Source organism: Dermacentor variabilis, chromosome 2 (assembly GCF_050947875.1).
Source record: "Dermacentor variabilis isolate Ectoservices chromosome 2, ASM5094787v1, whole genome shotgun sequence".
NCBI lineage: Eukaryota > Metazoa > Arthropoda > Arachnida > Ixodida > Ixodidae > Dermacentor > Dermacentor variabilis.
Window position 1 is genome coordinate 219,451,369 of NC_134569.1, and position 19,908 is coordinate 219,471,276.

The window sequence follows — 19,908 nt, forward strand, 5'->3', positions numbered from 1 at the left end:
CACGGCGGCCGCATTTCGATGGGGGCGAAATGCGAAAACACCCGTGTGCTTAGATTTAGGTGCACGTTAAAGAACCCCAGGTGGTCAAAATTTCCGGAGTCCTCCACTACGGCGTGCCTCATAATCAGAAAGTGGTTTTGGCACGTAAAACCCCAAATAAAAAAAAAAAAAACCGTGGACGAAATCCGGTCATACATGATGGCAGTCTAGTCTATTTCCTTGCTCAAGATAACATGTTAACTTCGTACATATTAGTCTTTCCATCAACTTTGATACGCATGATGTTAGCGATACTGGCCGATATGAGGTGAGGTTTGCAGGATCCTTTCCATGGTGTCTTCCACGCTTCTGGGATCTCTCCTGTGCTCCAGACGTGATTAAATATGTCCAGAAGGGCTCGTTTTCGTTCATATGGCAGATTTGTCAGCACCTGATTGCTGATCGAATCGGGACCCACGGCACAGCGTCTTCTTAATTTGCTAAGCGCCAAATCCAACTCACGAAAGGTGAACGGCGTATCCACGGTATGGAATGCTTCAGACAACAGAGGGTTCGATACTCCTGCTGATCTGCCAGATGTGTATACGTCTGCAAAATCTTCTGCCAGGGTTTGCAAATCTTTTCCTTGCTTTAAAGCAAGTGCTTAAAATGGCATGTGGAGGCGGATCTTTCCGGATAGGCTATTCATTACTCCCCATATCCTTGTCATAGGAGTAAACGCCGTTAAGCTGTCACAGAAAGCAGCCCATTGAACTCGTCTCAACCTTTTTGTGTGACGACAGATGACAGCGTTTATCCTGCTGTATTCAGTTTTCGCAGATGGATTTCCCGTTTTCTCATTAGTTTTCGCTCCGCTCTTCTACGCGCTGCGCAGAGGTTCTTTAGTTTCAAATCAGGAGTAGGGTAATGATCTGGCAGTTTCAACATTGAGCTAGCCACTCTTTTGCTCCGCAGCATATCTGCGAACAGCTCACCAGGGGAGTCATCCAACGCTTCTCTGTATGTGTCCCAGCGTGTCACAGCACAGAATTGTCGCCCAGCAGTTTGAGATCCGGTGATGTTGGTGAAGATCGGAGAGTGGTCACTGCCCATCCTGTCTGGGGCCGTTGTTGGCGATACGACAAGTTAGAAACCACTTATTTGTGGCGCTCTGGACTTCTTCTTCGTGTTCGATGGTGCGCTTGATCTCTTTGGACACAGAACAAACAACTTATTTCTTCGCTGAGCAGCTGTCCGCGCAGGACATCGACCGTAGCTAGCAGGATAGTCACCGCCGCAATTTGCACACACAAAGTTGTCTTTACTTGCACGCGTCTTAAAGTCATGAGGTACCCCACAGCGCTTGCACCTCTGTTCCCCACGACAGTACTTAGCGATATGTCCGAAGCGCTGACACTTAAAACAGCGTAGTGATGTCTCCACGCAGTCGACAAGCTCGTGTCTGGTGAAACCAAGGTTGATCTTCTCCGGGCGTTCAGAATTTGGGGCAAATGTGAGAACCACCCAGTTAGTGCGCCTTGACTCCCAATCAGATGACGAGGTTTGGACCCGACGGATGATTCTTCTTGCATGGAATACTCGCTGAGGTCTCAGGTAGGTGAGCAGCTCTTCATCGGGAATACCATTTAGGGACTCCTCTAACAATGCACGTGTTTTTCATATAACTGTGTGGGACACTAGCAGATATGACTATGCCGCCGATATTCTTGGTCTCTAGAAAACCGTTGGCTTGTCCTTCTGTCTCTACGTCTAAGAGCAATGCTGCCTGTGCTGTGAAGTGGCTCTTCACTGGTGCTTCACCGAGAATCGTTTCAAGCTCAGAATACAGGACAATAGGGTTTACTTGCCTTAAGTCATCTCTTTCGGATGCTGCAGTGATTAACACTGGACTGCCCTCCGCCCTGTCTTTACGATGGCGCACAACTCGGACACCACCCTCGTCCATGTCTAGGTCTGAAGGGTTCTCCACGTTATGGTCTTCGATGATAGTTGACTCGTCTTCAGATTCACCAGCGTCTTGTCGCTTGCAGTCAGGCTGGCTTGTACAAACCAGCTGGCGTTTCTGACCCGGTGTCAGCCCTTGGGAGGTCATGGCGGGGTGCTTGTCGGTGCCAGTTTGGTTCCTTCTAGCACCTTGTGAGGCGGCGGGTGGCGCAGCACCGGTCGGTCTCCGATACGTAAGGTACCTTTTCGAGTCGACAGACGTCTTGAACCGTTCTGACGAGTAATATTACCAGCAAATAACGATAAATGTAGGCAGAGCTACTCAGACAGGCTAGCAGCAGGTTCGTCGTCTCATTCCCCATGATTCAATGTTATAGTTAATATGAGAATGAACAAAAGCATTATAGAGCGACTTGACAGTTGAAAATGAGGAATATGTTCGTGCTTTGATTAAAACGCGTATTCCGTATGCCATTTGCTTTTTCACATTAGCTATGTGAAGGTGAAATTTAAGAGGACGATCAAATTCACACCTAAATATGTACAAGGGTCGACTGCAGTGATTAGGTGATCGTTGATGAAAATAGATTGAAGGAGCTCAGGCGACCGCTGGTCTGAGGCATAGACGACAAAATTGGTCTTATTATGGTTAATCTGCACCATAAGTTGACACCATGTGGAAATTTTCACGAGATCTTCGTTTATCTTGCGTGTTAGCGTTGATATACAATTGTTAGAACTAAATATAGTATTATCATCAACGTAAAGAATAAAGTTCGATGAGAGGCAACTAGGCAGATCATTAATATAAATTAGGAAAAGTAGAGAACCTAATATGGACCCCTGTGGTACACCAATGTTAGTAGTAGCTTCTGTACAGTAGTACCCGGAAATGTTAACTTGTTTTCTATCTTTTAAGTAACTGCAGATTAGAAAAAGAGGCGGACCAGTTATTCCGATGGCCTCAAGTTAAGCACAAATATTGTATGTTTAAGTGTGTTGAAGGCCTTGGATAGATCAACGAATATTGACGCTGCAAAATTACTATCGTAAATCGCTTTTTAAAGATAATCAGTAAGAGAAATAAATGCTAGATTAGTTGAAAAGCCAGAACGAAAACCAGACTGATAAGCGGAAAGAATATTGAATTTATCTAAATATTTTGTTAGACGCTTTTTGATAAGTTTTTCAATAACGTTATTTAAATATGGAAGAACGCAAATGGCTCCATAATTCTGTGCAATCGTGCCATGTTACTACGACTATTAGTATTCTGGAAATGTAATTTATAAAGCTGCAGGCTTTATAAATTCCTCCAAATGTGCTGCAAGAGGAAAGGACACATACGCAGTGGAGATTGATCTCGCTGCGTAGCGGTACTGATGGACTTATGAAATTCAGCCGTATCGCTCAAGCGATGCTGGAAATTCTCTCTATTCAGCGCAGCAATACCGAATGCGAGCGGCAGTTCAGCATTGTGAGGAAGACTAGCACTTTTGCTTCGTGATGCCTCAACCAACGTTGCTTACTAGAATGCTGTTTAATGTGCTTGTACATCTTGTCCTTTTTTCTTATGGTTCATTGCATTCCTACTGAATTGTCAAATTGTACTTTTATGTTCTATATTTTTCTTTTGCAAGACTTACTGTTTGAATTTACTTGTAACCCACTCCCCTCTGTAAAGCCTTCACAGGTCTTGAGGGTATAATAAATGAAGTGAAAGTGCTCGTGTGTCGAAAGACACTTGGACAGGTCCTTCAGGCCAAATGTCGCAGGCGTGGACCATCTTATTTGCAGGGGTATTCCGAGAAATTTTTGTAAAGGGTCAAGTGGGCCACCACACGAATTTAGCAGCAGTGAAATAAAAAAAGGAATGGTGGATTCGCGTATTGGGTGACGACGACGATGGCAACCCTCTCCCCCCCCCGCTCTGAGAGCATCTCGCCTAGTGTGACCAAGCCTTTTTCCAGCGCCCTCAGTGGTGTCCCAGTGACCCCGTGGGCATCAGCATCCCCACCCAGGTAGCACAATAGATACGTAACGTTTTCGTAGCGTTTATCCAAGACGATAAAAACTGGTTAAAGAAGACACGAATGAGAGAACTTCGGCGGGAAAACGTCGTATATCTCTGCTAATGTCCGGCTTAATTACTTTCTTGAGACGATCTAGAACAGGTCTGCAAGACGTATTCGAAAAGCTGGTCTAGAAATAGGATTGGGAAAGACGCAAGTAATCCCTTTGCCAAAACTATTCGTAATCAATTTCTAAACGTTTTTAGGACGTTATCAAAGAGCTGGTCTAGATGCGGTCTTGAAAGGTTTACGATCATCTGAAGCTAATTTTCGCGGGTGACGGGCGCGATCAGACATCGTTGTTCAAAACACGCGTTTAGTTTCGCCTCACGCGACTAGCCTATGCCGCGCAGACGTCGTCAGCCGCATCCGTTGGCACTGCCTAGGCCAATCGCGTGAGGTGAAACTGATCGGGCGTTTCGAACAACGACCTCCAATCGCGCCCCAGATGAGTAGAAGCGTCGGTGTTGGCTGTAAGAGCCACGGCGCAGTGCCAAGCACTGTTCCCCGCATCGCCGGCGCATCCTCTACCAGGTCGCACGAAAATGAGCCTGTTAGGAATAATGAATCCTTAAACTGCCTTTAGTAAGCTACGATGCTTACAACCACATTGGGAATGACATCCTGCAAAGAACAAATGGTCACGTCTTGGCAGGCGGCCAGACCAAGCCCTTCATGCCAAGAGTGCATGAAATGAGAACATTGTGACAAAGCAAAAACACTTTATTAAAATGTAATGCTTATGCAAGGTTCGAAAAAACTGTGTGAGAAATGCAAATCGAAGTAAAAGTACATCAACAATGACAAAAGTCGCAGAAAGGATTCGTAATGAACTCGAAAGCGAACATTCACTAGCACATAAACAAAATTCCAAGTGCACATACAAAAATGAACAGAAAAACCTGGAGCGTACTAAAGTGTCTAATTCATCATAGTAAAGAGCACGTGCTATTAGATGGACTAGAGTTATGCAGAAGTGACATCGGAGCGAATGGAAGAAGTAGACTGAAAAATGCAAGAGTATGAATCGGATGGTAACTGCCTCCAAGCAATGTTACCAATCAGCTCGAAGCTTGAAAAGAGCACAAAAAAAAATACCACCGCATACCTTCATAAAACAATCCTGTGACAGAAATAAACAAAATGAGAACAGTGCAAGATTGGAAATATTGCCTTTAGGATATATCAAACAAGGTAATGACGAGAAAAAATCACCATACAGCAAAAAAAGCCATAAAGTGAAATTAGTACAGAATACTTAAACGGGGGATTCAGTGTAACAAGTGAAGACTACTGTAGTACAGCGAACGATGAGACAGTAATGCAGCATCTTGCCACTCCAGAACGTGAGAAATGAACATGCAAGCCTCATATTAGAAACTTACATCAACATGGAAATAAACTGGAATGCACTGGAAGCTGCATTTGTGTAACAAAACAAGCAATGGTCATAATAAATAGTAAGTGTTTTATCTAAAAAGCCCTTTACAAGAGGCAAAGTTGTACCTCTCTGGCAAAAACAAAGTTGCAACGAATAATTTACAAACCAGCAAATACATTAATTAGAACACTGACATGTCACACTTTGCGCACATCTCCAGTCTCCTAAAGTAAAAGAAAGCACTCTGAATGAGAAAAACGTTTAACACATGTAGCCCAGAGCAAATTCTTTGCCAGTTCACTCACACTTTCACATCCAAACACATTTGCCACAAAGTCCAGGCACAGTTCCACTGATGTTTACGAATTCACCCCCACTTTCACGTCCAAAAATATTTGGCACACAGTCCAGGCAGAGCTTCGTAGATAAACAGCTTGAGAGCACCCTACTGATTATTGTGCAGTCCCGCTGCTGGAAATAAAACTGCCGCACATGCTGGTAGTGGTTTCAATGTAGACACACTTGCTGCCCTGGACAGGTATGCTCAGATACCTGCACTGGTGCTCCATTTTGTCGAAGTAGACACATTGGTGCACTACGCTGGTAATTGAAACGTTTTGAATGCACAAGTATTGGCTTCACCAGAAAGACTTGCCCACGTACCACCACTGGCATATATATGCACTTGCTCTTCACTCAGTAGCATTGAACTTAAAGTGTTCCCTATGTGGGAGCCATGTGTAAAACCGGTGTCACACGACCACTCTCGATCGCAATCAAGCCCGATCCGGATCGAAATTATCGATGCAACTGGCTCACTCTCGTAGCTTGCGCAAAAGAGCCAATCACGACCGAGAAATTCGATTTGTAACGGACTGGATAGCGGCTAAAAGAGCCCCGTGTGAAACCGGTATCAAATAATGCAGAGACGTACGCTAGGAAAATGTGTTACACAAGGACAAAGAACTGCGACATCCCCTGTTGTGCGAAGCGCGCGAACAGAACACATGTATATAAAAAAAACTGCGAAAGCGCTTCGCGAACTCCATGCGCACACATGGCACCCGCACGAACTCGGCAGGCCGCCGACTAAGTAAAGCGCGAAGGGCGCACAGCGTACATTCCGACACATGTCCCAAACTACAAACAATCGTACTATCTAAAGCATACAAGTTATTTTATACCAAGGGCATACTCGACTCACGTATGCAGTACCCACAAGCGAGTTATGCAGCGCACATGCTGTATCCATTTGCCAAATAGTAAAATTGATAGCGAGCACAAAGCTACAAGGGACTCAATACATTGCTAACATTTGAGACGTCAAATAAAATCGAATTTGGCCGTTTCATATATTGGACACAATATATGGACACACGTGGTACCCGGTAATACCATGAAATACCCATCACGTGGGTAAAGGGGGTGAAAACACAATCGAGAACCTGAAGCGCAAACGATAAAAGCACGGTATGGTGCACGCAAAATTCTGTCAGTGCGCTGTAGCGCGAGGGAAGAAAATAGAGCGAGCACTTGACCTCACCTTTTGGGATACCGCACTAGTACTGAATCATTAAAAAGAAAAGCCTGTTTGAAGCAGTTCTCTTGTCTGCAACACTCTTGCTAAACGGGAGACTAAAATACCACGATGACGGCTCTATTGCGGAGATCGGCAATGTGCGCACAGAGAGAAATTTTGCCGCCTTTCTTCGCATTCTGCAAAATGCTTTCTTGTCAGGATCACGCATAGCGGCCGATCCCGACGCTAGGGACACACAGGCACGATTTCGTCCGTCTAACTTTCGTCCTTATACTGTCCTTAACGACTTTATTACGGCGTCAGTGAAAAGGCGCCTCACATAACATGACAATGAACTTGAAGAGCTGATTAGTGCCCTCCACTCCGCGCTTACCAATTGAAAACACTACTGATTTCCAAATTAAAACTACACAAACAGATCGCACAACCCAAACTAATCACAGAATGTCGTTTTCTTGACGGCAGAACCCTGCAACACTTACACGACAAAGGGCAGCGGCAGCACATTCAGAACAGCCGCAAACATACCACAGCGCAATGCAAGTGCGATAACGATATTATGCCCGGCTTAAGCAGATCGCACAACCCAAACTAATCACAAAATGTACTTTTCTTGACAGCAAAACACTGCAACACTTACATGACAGAGGGCAGCGGCAGCACATTCAGAACAGTCGCAAACAGACCATGGTGCCCATGCGAGTGCGATAACGCAACTATGCGCGGCTTCACGAATAACGTGGCCGCCTTCGTGACATAATTGAAAACGCTACTGATTTCCAAATTAAAACCACACAAACATATCGCACAACCCAAACTAATCACAGAATATCGTTTTCTTGACAGCAAAACACTGCAACAATTACATATCAAAGGGCAACGGCAGCACATTCAGAACAGCCGCAAACACACCACAATGCAATGCGAGTGCGGTGACGCGACCAGACGCGACTATGCCCGGCTTCTGACTCATCTGACTATGACCTTGGTCAGATGATTTGACGACGGTATCGCCACCTTGCTCGCCACCTTGCGCAAGGTTGGATCGCGTTGATGGGTTGTTGAATATTGTAGAAGCCGCGAGAAGTCGCTAAAGAGGCTGACGCGCCGTGGCGTGGCGCCTTATGCTATCTTCGGCTGGTCGTTTCTGAGCACTCTGGAGCGCTCTCGTGAGCGGCGTTGTCTTCGCCTGGTTGAAAGAGGGTGCGCGCCCTGCGTTCGGCTGGTTCTTCTCGATTGCTCTCCTCTATCTTAGAGCGTTCTGGCGCGCTCCGAGCCCTGTCGTCGGAGCAGTCATCGAGACTGAAACGTCGTCGCAGCGCCGCGTCGCTGCTGTTGGCGACGGCCCACCGTAACCTTGGCAACCTAGGCCACTGCATGCTGGCGTCTCGACGAACGTTCGTCCCGCCGGCACGTCCGCCGGTTTTTCCGGCAGCGCCGGGAGCTTTGGATAGGCGAAACATCGGACGTTGGCAGTAGTCACGTGGCTTCGCATCAGCAATTTCCTCCTCCGAGAGCGAGTCGCACGTTCGGCTTGCGCGCTTGTCCCCTACCTTTGAGCTCGGGAAACGACCGATCTACCCGACTATGCTTCGGGGCATACAGGCGACCAGTCGAAGATACCATTAGTGTGCGCGTCTTGCGTGTCGTGCGCATTGCGCTTATGTACTTCTCGACCCGCGAATCATGTTGCGCAGAGCCAGACGCCGCGCGCTCTTCCGTTGTTCTGTCGCCACTCCACCTGCAGCAAGCGTGGCGAGCTGGAAGTTGCCACTGGGCGTTCCGCAAGGCCTTTCAGTTTCCTCTCTCATTTCGGACGCTTTCCGCTTTCAGTGCCGCGTCATTGTGGTTACAGGATGTTAAAAAACAATTGCCACTTCTACATGAGTGCGATCACACCACGCTCTGCGCCCAAGCGTGGCGAGCCTGTAACGACGAGTTTCAGAAATATTAATGCGAATAGCTTTCTGTCTCTTCTCCGTCGGATGTTTTCGTAGTTCAGTCGTCGGTGGTCGGTCGTGGGACTGTTGATTTTCAAGGAAAACGCTCGCGCGTTCGTTCGTTCGCTCTCTCGCGTTCTTTTGTTCGCTCGCTCGCTCAGTCTAATCGCTTGCATTAACAATCATCGACGATGTTTTTTGCAAATTTTTTTTATGTACATTGTGCTCACAGTATAGAATTCGTTGCCACACTTCCTATGAAGCACCGTTACTAGAAACGACTGTACCGATGTGTCCCTCCGTTGGCACCAAAAGTGAAGTCGTTTATTAACTCGATACTTTTATTTATGCTGCATGTGACTTTCATGATTTAGCGCTCTGGAGCCAAGCTCCAAGTTGTTCATGGGTCCCAGGGGAAAGCGCGTTATTTGATGAATAATGTACGTTTACTGCATTGCATATGCATATCAGCTAAAATTTCATATGGAGGTAAACATGTGCACACACACATACACACATTATATATATATATATATATATATATATATATATATATATATATATATATATATATATATATATATATATATAATGGTTAACTGCATACGTACTTATGCAAAGCATTGTGAACTTGTACATGCCAGAATAGTGAAAACCTTTACTGCGTTCTCTTCTTTATATTACACAAGGAGGAAATAAAATGAAGCAACTGTTTAAAACCAAAGCGCACTTTTCACTATTCAAACGATTGGGCACAAAATGTTAGCTTTGTACGCAAGAAAACTGTGCAGCCCTCGTGCCTCAGCAGTAAAAAAAAATTTAGTTAAGCGGTAAGGTATTCACATCCCTTCATTGTAAATAAGAGGAAACACGGCAAAGCTGCCTTGTCCAGCGAGAATTTTGAAGCAATTGCATGCAACGCTGCTCATTTTCCAGGAGCTCATTGTCACATTTAGTGATGACACTTTTGATATGCCAAACGCACTGGAAGCAACCGGGTAGTCATACAGATCTTTCTTCCTGCTTAAGGCTCGGCCGACTACCATTGCCGTAAGGGCGGCTTCGATGTTTCTGTACTCACGCTCCACTTCCTCCTGGCCCAAAACACTTCCTTTTGGGATGCCAACTTCCATTTGCAATCCTTCGTATCTTCTGACGTTAGGTTAACACCACTAAAGAATTTCTTTTTCTTGCCCCTCTCATTCTAATGTAGGTCGAATAGAGGAGCAATTGACACGACGAGTGCGGTTTGACAAGCGAGGAATTCTCCCGCCGAAAACGGCGCTGTCGAAAATGTACCCGGTACGCTTGATAACCAAAGAGATGGAGCTAGTCATGTGAAGTCGTTTTCAAAACGTATTCACCCCTCGTTTTTAAGCTGCCTGGCTTCCAACGTGATCAAAACGTATTCACCCCTCGTTTTTTAAGCTATCTTGTTTGGAACGTCTTTGATGCGTCGATTTTGGTCAAAAATCCGTTTCAGACGTTGAATCCCTTAATACGACGTTTTCAAAACTGTGTGTGCTACCTGGGCAGTGCAATACAGTATAATAGCACTGGTTTCACAGTGAAATACGCTGGTTTTCGGAATGGGACAATAACATGGGAGCTGTTCCATTCGTCAGGACTGGAGTCCGAATCAAAATAAATTGTCAAGTCGTTTTACTCTACGGCTCTGTGGCGTTTCCGTACGCCCCCGATCTTTTGAAACGGTGAAGGAAAGACGGAAATCAACTTTATTCAAGGTCCTGCAGGCCACGAGAGCTTTGGGGCTCTCATGGAGTAAAAAAAAAACTAGGGTTTTACGTGCCAAAACCACTTTCTCATTATGAGGCACGCCGTAGCGGAGGACTCCGGAAATTTCGACTACCTGGGGTTCTTTAACGTGCAACTAAATCTTAAGTACACGGGTGTTTTCGCATTTCGCCCCCATCGAATTGCGGCCGCCGTGGCCGGGATTCGATCCCGCGACCTCGTGCTCAGCAGCCCAACACCATAGCCACTGAGCAACCACGGCGGGTGCTCTCATGGAGTGGGCGTCTCCCACGACAGAACCGGAAGGTTGAGCTTCCCGGCGGCGTCGTGGACCTGCAGGAGGGCCCAGAGTTGGGGAGCGAGTTCTTCGCTCCGGATTGCTTCTTCAAACTTGCGCTTGTCCGGTTCGGAGTTTATGTGAGCTTGCGAGCACGGCCAAGGTAAATGAGACGTTAAGGGATGTATTGCACTTGGTGCAATAAGACTTGTCGTAGTGCTCAGGCATGTAGTGGTGTAATCTGTTTTGCGTGGGTATGCGTGTTTGTAGCATTCTGAGTGTAATCGCATGAGCTCGAGTCAGCGTGCGATGTGGCATGCTGTACTCTACGTTGAAGGTAGTAGTAGTGTTTAGTGATTTCATTCCATGTAGTGGGGGCGGCGTTGCTTCGCGAGTGGTTGGGTGAAACCGCGCCGTCTGTAAGCGCGCGCAGCCTCGTGTGCTGCCTCGTTAATCGGCGATCTTTGGTTCTACGTGTTCCGGGAACCAGTATATGACGTGGTTCTTCATCTCTTTCTTTGTGAGAATTCTGAGAGCCTGTGCGCAGACCGTGCGCTGTAGAAAAGCTCCTATAGCGGCTATGGAGTCGCTGTAGATGTGGGAAAGATGGTCGTCGGTGAGTGCAACGACGATCGCAACCTCTTCGGCCTGTTGAGGCTTCCTTGCAATTACCGCGGCTGGATGTCTTGCACATCCGCGGCCGTCCACAACAGCCTCTACGAAAACACGCTATCATCATCATCAAACAAGGATGCAGAGGTCCGTTCAGTCGTCCGGTTTGTCGTTCGCGCATATTTATCTTCACGCACGTACAATGTAGTGCCGCTGTGCCGTGGTACAGGCGCTTTATTTCGGTGTTCATTCATCCCCGCCCGTCTGGTACCGCAAAGTTTGCCGGAGCATGTCAAATTTTAGGATTAAAGGTAAGGTTTTTCAATGTTTATGGGTGATAGCAGAGCTTTGCAAAAGTGCCGCTGATCAGAATCGCACTTCGTGCGATTCGTAAACTTCGTAAACATTCCTATTAGAGAATGAGATCGCATGTGGTACACCACGAGAGCCGGCACTTCGATGGATGCCGCCATCTTCGTTCATTGAAAACTTGAGCATGGGTTGCTGTGCTATTTCTGTGAAATAATAATAATAATAGTACTTTATTGATGACTTGAGAATCATACAGTGGAAGAATCGGGCCTGCTAGAGCCGCAGTGGGCTTGAACGGCAGTGCCTGGCAGACAGCGATACAGCCATCAGTAACACGTTATTGGACTACAGTGAGAAAAAAAAAACACACACACAAATGACAGGCTTCCCATCACGCATTAATGTGTCGAAGAGCCTTTTTAACACCATATTTCGTTTTCACGTCTTGTATGCTTTGAGGAAGTAAATTAAACATTGCTGGGACATAATAGTTACAGAGTCTTCGACCATATCTCGTCTTACAGCGGGGTGTAACGTAAGGATTCTTTCGTCTCAGGGAACGAACAGGCACATAAGGAATCTTATAGTGACTTATCCAAAAATGCTTTAAGATAACAGTTTTTAGCAGCAAATAATTGAAATCAGGTAAAGACAATGTTTTGAACATATCAGATTTGGGGGAGACAGCATAAGCAACATGCTTCAGAATGCCACGAAGGGCGGAGTTGACCCGGTTTACCAAATGTTGAGCGCCATGACCATATGTAGATATCCCATACCGGATTACACTGTAGCATAAGACATGTACTACAAGCTTTCGGACAGGCAATGGCATGTGATATTTTATATTATACAAAACACAAGACACTGCGCGATGTTTTTGACAAATATATGCGAAATGGGAGTTCCAGGATAAATCACTGTCAACAAAGACACCAAGGTATTTAATTGAACAAGCGTATTGCACAGGGGCACACGAACAAGGATTGCAATGTGATGTGTGCAAATATAATGGGGACGATAGGGTAACTTGCTTCACAGGGTTGTGGAAACAGATTAGTTGAGTTTTGGACGCATTGATATGGACTACATTATTCTGAAACCAGTCCATCACTTTTGTTGTTGCCATTTGTCAAGAAGAGATGGCGTCAGTGTAACTTCGAGCGTGTGAAACAAGGACAGTGTCATCAGCATACTGATATAATTTGACGTTCACAACATTAGATAAATCGTTAAAATAGAAATTAAATAATAACGGACTTAAAATTGAACCTTGTGGGACGCCAGCTTTAATTTCGGTCAGGTTGCTACGAAATTTTCCAATAGACACAAGTTGGTGCCTATGAGATAAGAAGTTTTTCAGAAGCCGCAAAAACGCACCCCGAAAGCCTAGCAAAGAAAGTTTGGTTAGCAGTATACTATGGCAGACGCTGTCAAACGCTTTGCGGACGTCTAGAAACAGTGCACAAGCAATCTGTGTTCAAACGCAGAGTTTGATGTATCGGAAAAATCTTCAAGCAGCAACTGCGTACCCCGATTCGAAACAAAACCATACTGGCTAGGAGATAACACACCATGATTGCTTAAAAAGCTGCTCATTGTCTTGAGCAGATGTTTTTCCAATATCTGCGCAATGCATCAAAGGATTGAAATAGGCCGGTAGTTTTCGATATTGTTGCGTGTGCCACTTTTAAAAAGAGGAATGACCACCGCAATTTTCAGTTTATCGGGAATGATACCAGTGGTAAAAATATTGTTTAAAATGAGTAGTAGCACATCTTTTATTGCTTCGAAAGTTCTGCGCAGCTCCAATATTGAAATACCATCAATTCCTGGAGACTTATTTGGTTTTAGACTAAAAAGGATTGATTTGAGGTCATGTTCCGAAAACATGGGAAGAAGGGCGGATTCTGAAATACTAGTTTGCAATGTGTAAATATCTGGATGAGGTCTCGCTACACCAGACACTTTTGAAAAAAATGAGTTAAAATCATTAGCGGTGGCAGTAGCATTTGAAAAAAAACGAGACATCAGATCAACATGGCGATTAGCGTTTACGTCAGCACCTCTAAGATTGTTAATTAGGGACCATGTTTGCTGCTGTCGCAACGAGCGTCCGTGAATTTTGCTCGTAAGTTATTACGTTTTGCTAGACGTATCATAGCATTGACCTTATTTCGAAGCTCTTTTAACCGAAGCCGCAAAGCAGTACAATTAGGACTTCTCTTTGTTTGAACCCATAACAAATCTTTTGCTTGTATTGCCGCGAGTATTTCTGTCGACATCCATTTTTGGTCCAATTTACGTTAATTGATTTTACAGACGCTTGTAGCTGCAAGCCGGAAATCGGTGAACAGTGTTACAAAGTTGTCATAGGCGTCGCCTGGAGGAACAGTCATCAAAAAGTTATGCCAGTCGTGATCCATTACAAATTTTTCGAAAGCCAAGGGATCAACAATTGAGATTTGTTTGACTTCGTTCGGAGCAACCAAGTTGGTAGTGTCATCTGTTAGAGGGCAGCAGACCATGTAATGATAAGCAAGTTTCGTTGTAATAACGGCAGATTTGACACTTTAGTTATGTGCACGTATATTTATATGATCTATGCAAGATGTGACAAGATGACCGGCAAGGAATTCTTCGCGTGTAGGTTCACAGATCGTGTTTTGCAAGCCCCATTTGGAAATGACGTCCAAATAATTGCCAACTGTCGTTGCTGAAGGGCGTAGCGTATGTATGTTGACATCCCCAATTAGGCAAACGTGATCCATTGACAACATCGAGGCCAGGGCAACATCAACTTCATCCAGGAATATACGACCGTTGAAACACGGTGGGCGATAAACCGCAAGCAGAATTAGTGACAAGGAAGGTGCGCAAAGACGCACGGCCACAATTTCAGCTTGGGAAAACGAGAAAGTCAGCTCAAGTGTCGTCCATGTGTGCCGGATGAAAACTGCCACGCCTCCTCCTCTTTTAATTGACCTAGTGGATGAAAAAATTTGGTGTCCAATAATCTGATACTGATTTATGCAGGCAGACGGAATGTTAATCTCGGTAAGCACGATCGCATCGAAATAGGAGTTCAAAGGAGTAATTAAGGCCTGAAAATGGTCCGAATGTTTTCTAATACTGCGAATGTTGACGTGAACAGCACGGAAGGCACAACCATTAGGATTGGGAAAGAAACTAAGAACCTCGTTTAGAGTAGTACATTTCTTGATGGCAACTTTGTTCATGCTCATGCAATATTCTCGAGATCAGATGCTTTATTGATATACAGAATAGGTGCATTTTCATCCCTCTTAGCCAGTATCCTGCCGTTTTTTGGTCCAAACGAATTTAAATTTTGTTTCTTTTCCTTTCTGCCTTGCCAGCCAATACAGCTTCCGTTGGGCACGCGAAAGATTATCGTTGAAGTAAAGCCGCGGAAAGGTACTATCTTGAGCAAGTTCATGTAGAATTCCTCGTGCAGCGAGCCATTGCTGTTTGGCTGAAACAGTGCGCATTTGCACAAGGACTACAGGAATGGTATTGCTGCGTGCGGGAAGTCGGTGAACGGCAGAAACATCGGTCAGTTTGAATTCGGAAATGTTTAGCTTAGCCGCCAGTCCTGACAAGGAAGGCAAATCCTCGTTGGGGTTATATTGCAGGCTGTGAATCTCAAAATTGCAGCGTCGCCTGTATTGCTCTAATTCGCTAAGTTCAGAGCCAACCTTCTCAAGCCGCTCAGCCTGGGCAACAATCTTAGAGGAGAGTATCTACTTGCGTGCCAAGCTCGCTGACTGCTGTCTGGTTTGCAGTTACAGTGGATGACACCGATTCATATTTGACAGCAAGGGAATCGAGCGACCCCTGTATCTGCAGAACAGTTTCTGCAGTTTTCTCTCCGATAGCTTTGAAGGTGAGTAGTTCTTCCACTCTACTAGCCAACATTGCGACTGTAGACGTCAGCCGGTCCAGTTTATCGTTAACAGTCAAAAGTTGCTGTTCTAGTACTCCATCACCCAATTTATTACCCATTGCAGGTTGCTTGACGGCTTGCGTCTTGCAAGCCGGGCATACCCAAGATCCCCGTTTTGCTGCCGACATTTTCGAAAAAGTTGATTCAGCGACCGTCGAGCAGTTTTTACCCAGGTGGAAAGCTTCATTACAAACAGAGCACGTCAGAAACTTATCGTCTCGCGGTAATGGCTCAGCACAAGCGGTACAATCAGGCATTGTGGTGCAGTCGGCGGCAGAGAGTAAAATAGAAAAACGAACGTGTGCAGGTGGTGGTTTGAACTCACCTGTCGACAGCAAAATAACAGATCAATACATGGTACAGCCTTGCCGCCGACTGCGACGGGAGTCAGCGAGAGCATTCCTGTTGTAGACGGTAGTCAGACTTAATTGGGCTGCCGAGATCTGGTGACCGATGCGATGGGAGCGACGCAGGGCGACAGGGAACAAAGCCAATCCAATGTTAGTCCTTTAGTATCTTGATGCGAAAATCGGTGATCCAGGCAGCCAACACGCGTCGATGTGTGTTCTCTGATAGCCGGATCGGTAGCTTTGAATGCGTGCGCAACCGGACAGCCTGTCGACAGCAAAATAACAGATCAATACATGGTGCAACCTTGCCGTCGACTCAAGCGTCGCCGTCGCAAGCGCAAAGCCCTATTTGTGTCTCGCGTATGCGCAGTGGCGCTGACGCTACTTCCTGCACCTATTGGATAACTCCCTATTGTTTATGGCATGATATGAGATGTTGCATGATGTCATGTTCAGGGCAGATACGCGTACTCGACCGTTCTTGCGGTGAGCCTTTGCCCACAAGCCGTGACTTTGGCACTGTATTGTATCCTGGGTTCATAAACACGTTTTTTCACGATCTGTCTGTGGTGCATTTTGTGCCCTTTGCGTCGCGGTGTGGAGCATCGCGTTCATTCCTGAGCTTGCTTGCAGGGTACACCTCGCGCAAGCCCGTCTCCTCAAAAACAGACTACATCAGTTAAAATTTGATGACATATGGTAAATACACGTGCGTGGATCCTTCGCCAAATGGGCTGTTTGCCTGCGTCAGGGCATGCACCTAAAGGTGAAATGGCTGTTCCACCACGGTGTTTCGCATTTACGCGTAATGGGCGTCTTGCGCTGGAGTTTGAGGTATATTAGCGGCGCCTGGTGGCGGCGCGGGAAACGACATCTGGGTCGCACCAGCTTGGGTCGTATTGAGCCCTGGCTGTGGTGAAGCACGTTTCTAGGCCGAGTTTTGCGTCGATTCGCACTTTTTTCTGCCCTGTTGCGAGTGCGAAAAGGCTCGTCACTTCTCACAGACCACGGCGACCACGCTGCGAGCTCGCCGCAGCCTATAGTTTAACGAAAACGGACTCTCCGTGTGCCGTGGGACGTAATGCTAGGAGCAGAAGGATTCCGTGACGCCGATCCGGAGAGACCTAGCCCAGCCTCGAAAAGGCGTCACCGTCATTACTTCTGCGTCGTGGGCTGCCATGAACAAGGCCTGAATCCCAACATCAGACTCTACCGTTTTCCTTCAAGGCCTCACGAAGTGGAGCGTCTGGCGCGCTGCATAGCTGCAGTTCGTCGCGCTGAGTAAGCGAAACTTCACGCCATGCTGACTCCTTCGCCTGTCTTGAAGCTTGCTTGATTATCTGCGTTCTAAATTTTGGTCTTTTGCACCTACAGTCCCGACAGCAGACCGACATAGCAGCAGGCACGGCTGGTAAATCACGATTCGAGACCCGGCCCCAGCGACAATTAACAATTCGACCGATGCGAAGTGGTACGTGAAGTCACCAGGTGTGTGCAAATGAGCACAAATGGTCGGGCTGATTCGATTACAATCCACTACTCCACTACGAGGAGCACAGATTAAGAGAGTTAAAGGCGCACATCCTTGATCTCAAGCCAGGACGTTGAGGCAGCGAAGCAAGGCAGTATTGATTGCAGCACATCGATGTTCGAGCGCCGTCATTAAAAGCTACATCAAGCGAGCAGCGCACGAGCTCGCGCTGCAGCGCGATTCGCACGTACGTGCGAGCTCATATGCATTGCATCAGTTATTACCAGTTACTAAAAGGGACAGATGGCCGCTACTACAACGCAGGCATGACTACTTGTTTAGCGGCATGCAGTCAACAAAGATTGCAGGAGGCCCGCCGTTTCGCGGCATGTCGAAAGACCGCTGCCGTCGCGGCGCGTACGATTGTGCGCTCGAGCAGTCGCGGCGCGTACGGTCGTGTGCTCGAGCAGTTCCGTACACATGATGTCTGCTTATCGCTGCTGTGGATTCATTTATGGCAAGAATTTCATCGCGTTTGTGCGCCTGAATCTGGCAGCTAGCGTGCAAACCTTACCTGAAGTTCCACTTCGTACGCGACTCGCTTCACTTGCGATTGACACCGTGCTAAAACTTTGCCGCCTAATTCTTGAACGGCGTACACGCATTCGGCACTGCCTAATTTCTTGCCTTTACGCAGCGTGCCACCCCTGTAAAATATCTTCGGCGCCCGATATTCGCTGCAGGCCGTGATACACCACAGCCGAAAGTGGTGGGTCCATATTGTAAACGTGCTTTCCGAAGCAGATGGCCGAGCTTGGTACGACCCATTTTAGGACAGAGGGCGCTTTTTAGCACCTTTTTCGCAGCGCCCCCTGCGCAATGCAAGAGCCCCATAGCGGGACCAGTTTGGTACCCCGTGGGGTTCCTCCTTGCAGCAGCTCCTATACAGCCTCAAACTTGAAAACCATGCTATTTGATGCAACATAGCCTTAAACACGTACCTCCGCACGAGCCCTATTGGATTGAGGTCACAATGATATAAAGGCAACCGAACAATATCATGACCAGCAGTCTTGAGAAGTGTGGTTATTCGATACGGTGAAAAACAGTGCTTGTTTTGCGTCACAAGGTGGAGGAGTTCGCTGATCACTTAGTCATGCAAAATATTTTCTCGCATCAACCAAGACCGAGTTTCGGCCTGTTCGGTCGACGAACTTTGTGTACCTTTTCCTTTCGGGCACTGTGATATGACTTAATGTCCATTAATATATATATATATATATCGGGTAGAGGTTGCCGGACGAACATTTACTCAATGCGTCCACTGCTTATTTCTGCATGATCTACAGCGCTCTCTTTCTATGGACAATAGGCAAGCTGCATCAACAAATCCATCGGCGCTTTCACCGTTCGCGACGATCAGACGCGCCTCTTTTCGACTCCGTGCACGAAGGCCAATGGAAACGCCTTGACGAAACGCGTAATGTCGCTATGTACTGTCAGCGTCAGATGAAAGGAACAGCGGAACGCGTGGCCCAAGCATAACTCAACATTTAGTGCGCGCCGTCCAGTGATCACCATTGACAGGCGCGCACATCCGGCTTGGCCGCACTGCGCGATCACCCCCTCCCCCCCCCCCTAGTGAGATACTTTCGCTTCTGTTCTGGTTCTTACATTTGAAAGGGAGAAAATGAAAAATAAAATGGCGAAAACAAATATTGCTGTTCCCGGCGAGTCTTGTCGCACAGCCCGCCGAAACCACAAGTGCTGTCGTCGCGAACAGCGGTGCGCGTGGTGCAGCTGGCACCGTCATCGCAAGGTAGGATCGCCAGCGGGGTTGGCAGCTTGTGCGCCACATTCGTTCTTTCGATCGGCAAACTTGCGCTGCGCGGTATCGCTGGCAGCCGCGACCGCGGCCGGCGTGCCGAGAGCGTTTGGCCGTTTGACATGGTTTCACTCCCAAACCTGCAGCGCTTCGCTTTTACCACAGCGTCGCAGCGTTATCGGCGTGTGTATGAGAGAAAGGATGAGTAAATATCACCGGGTTGTGGTTCCTGTCCAACGATAGGCCTTTTTGATTCGCCTGTCTGTAGTGATGAGCACAACTTGTTCGCTACCCTAAAGACAATACGGAGATCTACCAGCGTCAAGTGAACTGGAAGTGCCGGGTGTTTCGTCCGAAGAGAGAGCGCGAATTGTTTCGCTTCACCGGCACTAAAAGCATCAGCGTGAAATTGTCAGGATTACAAATCGTTCTTTGTCTAGAGCTAATAGAATTTGCCAGGCATTC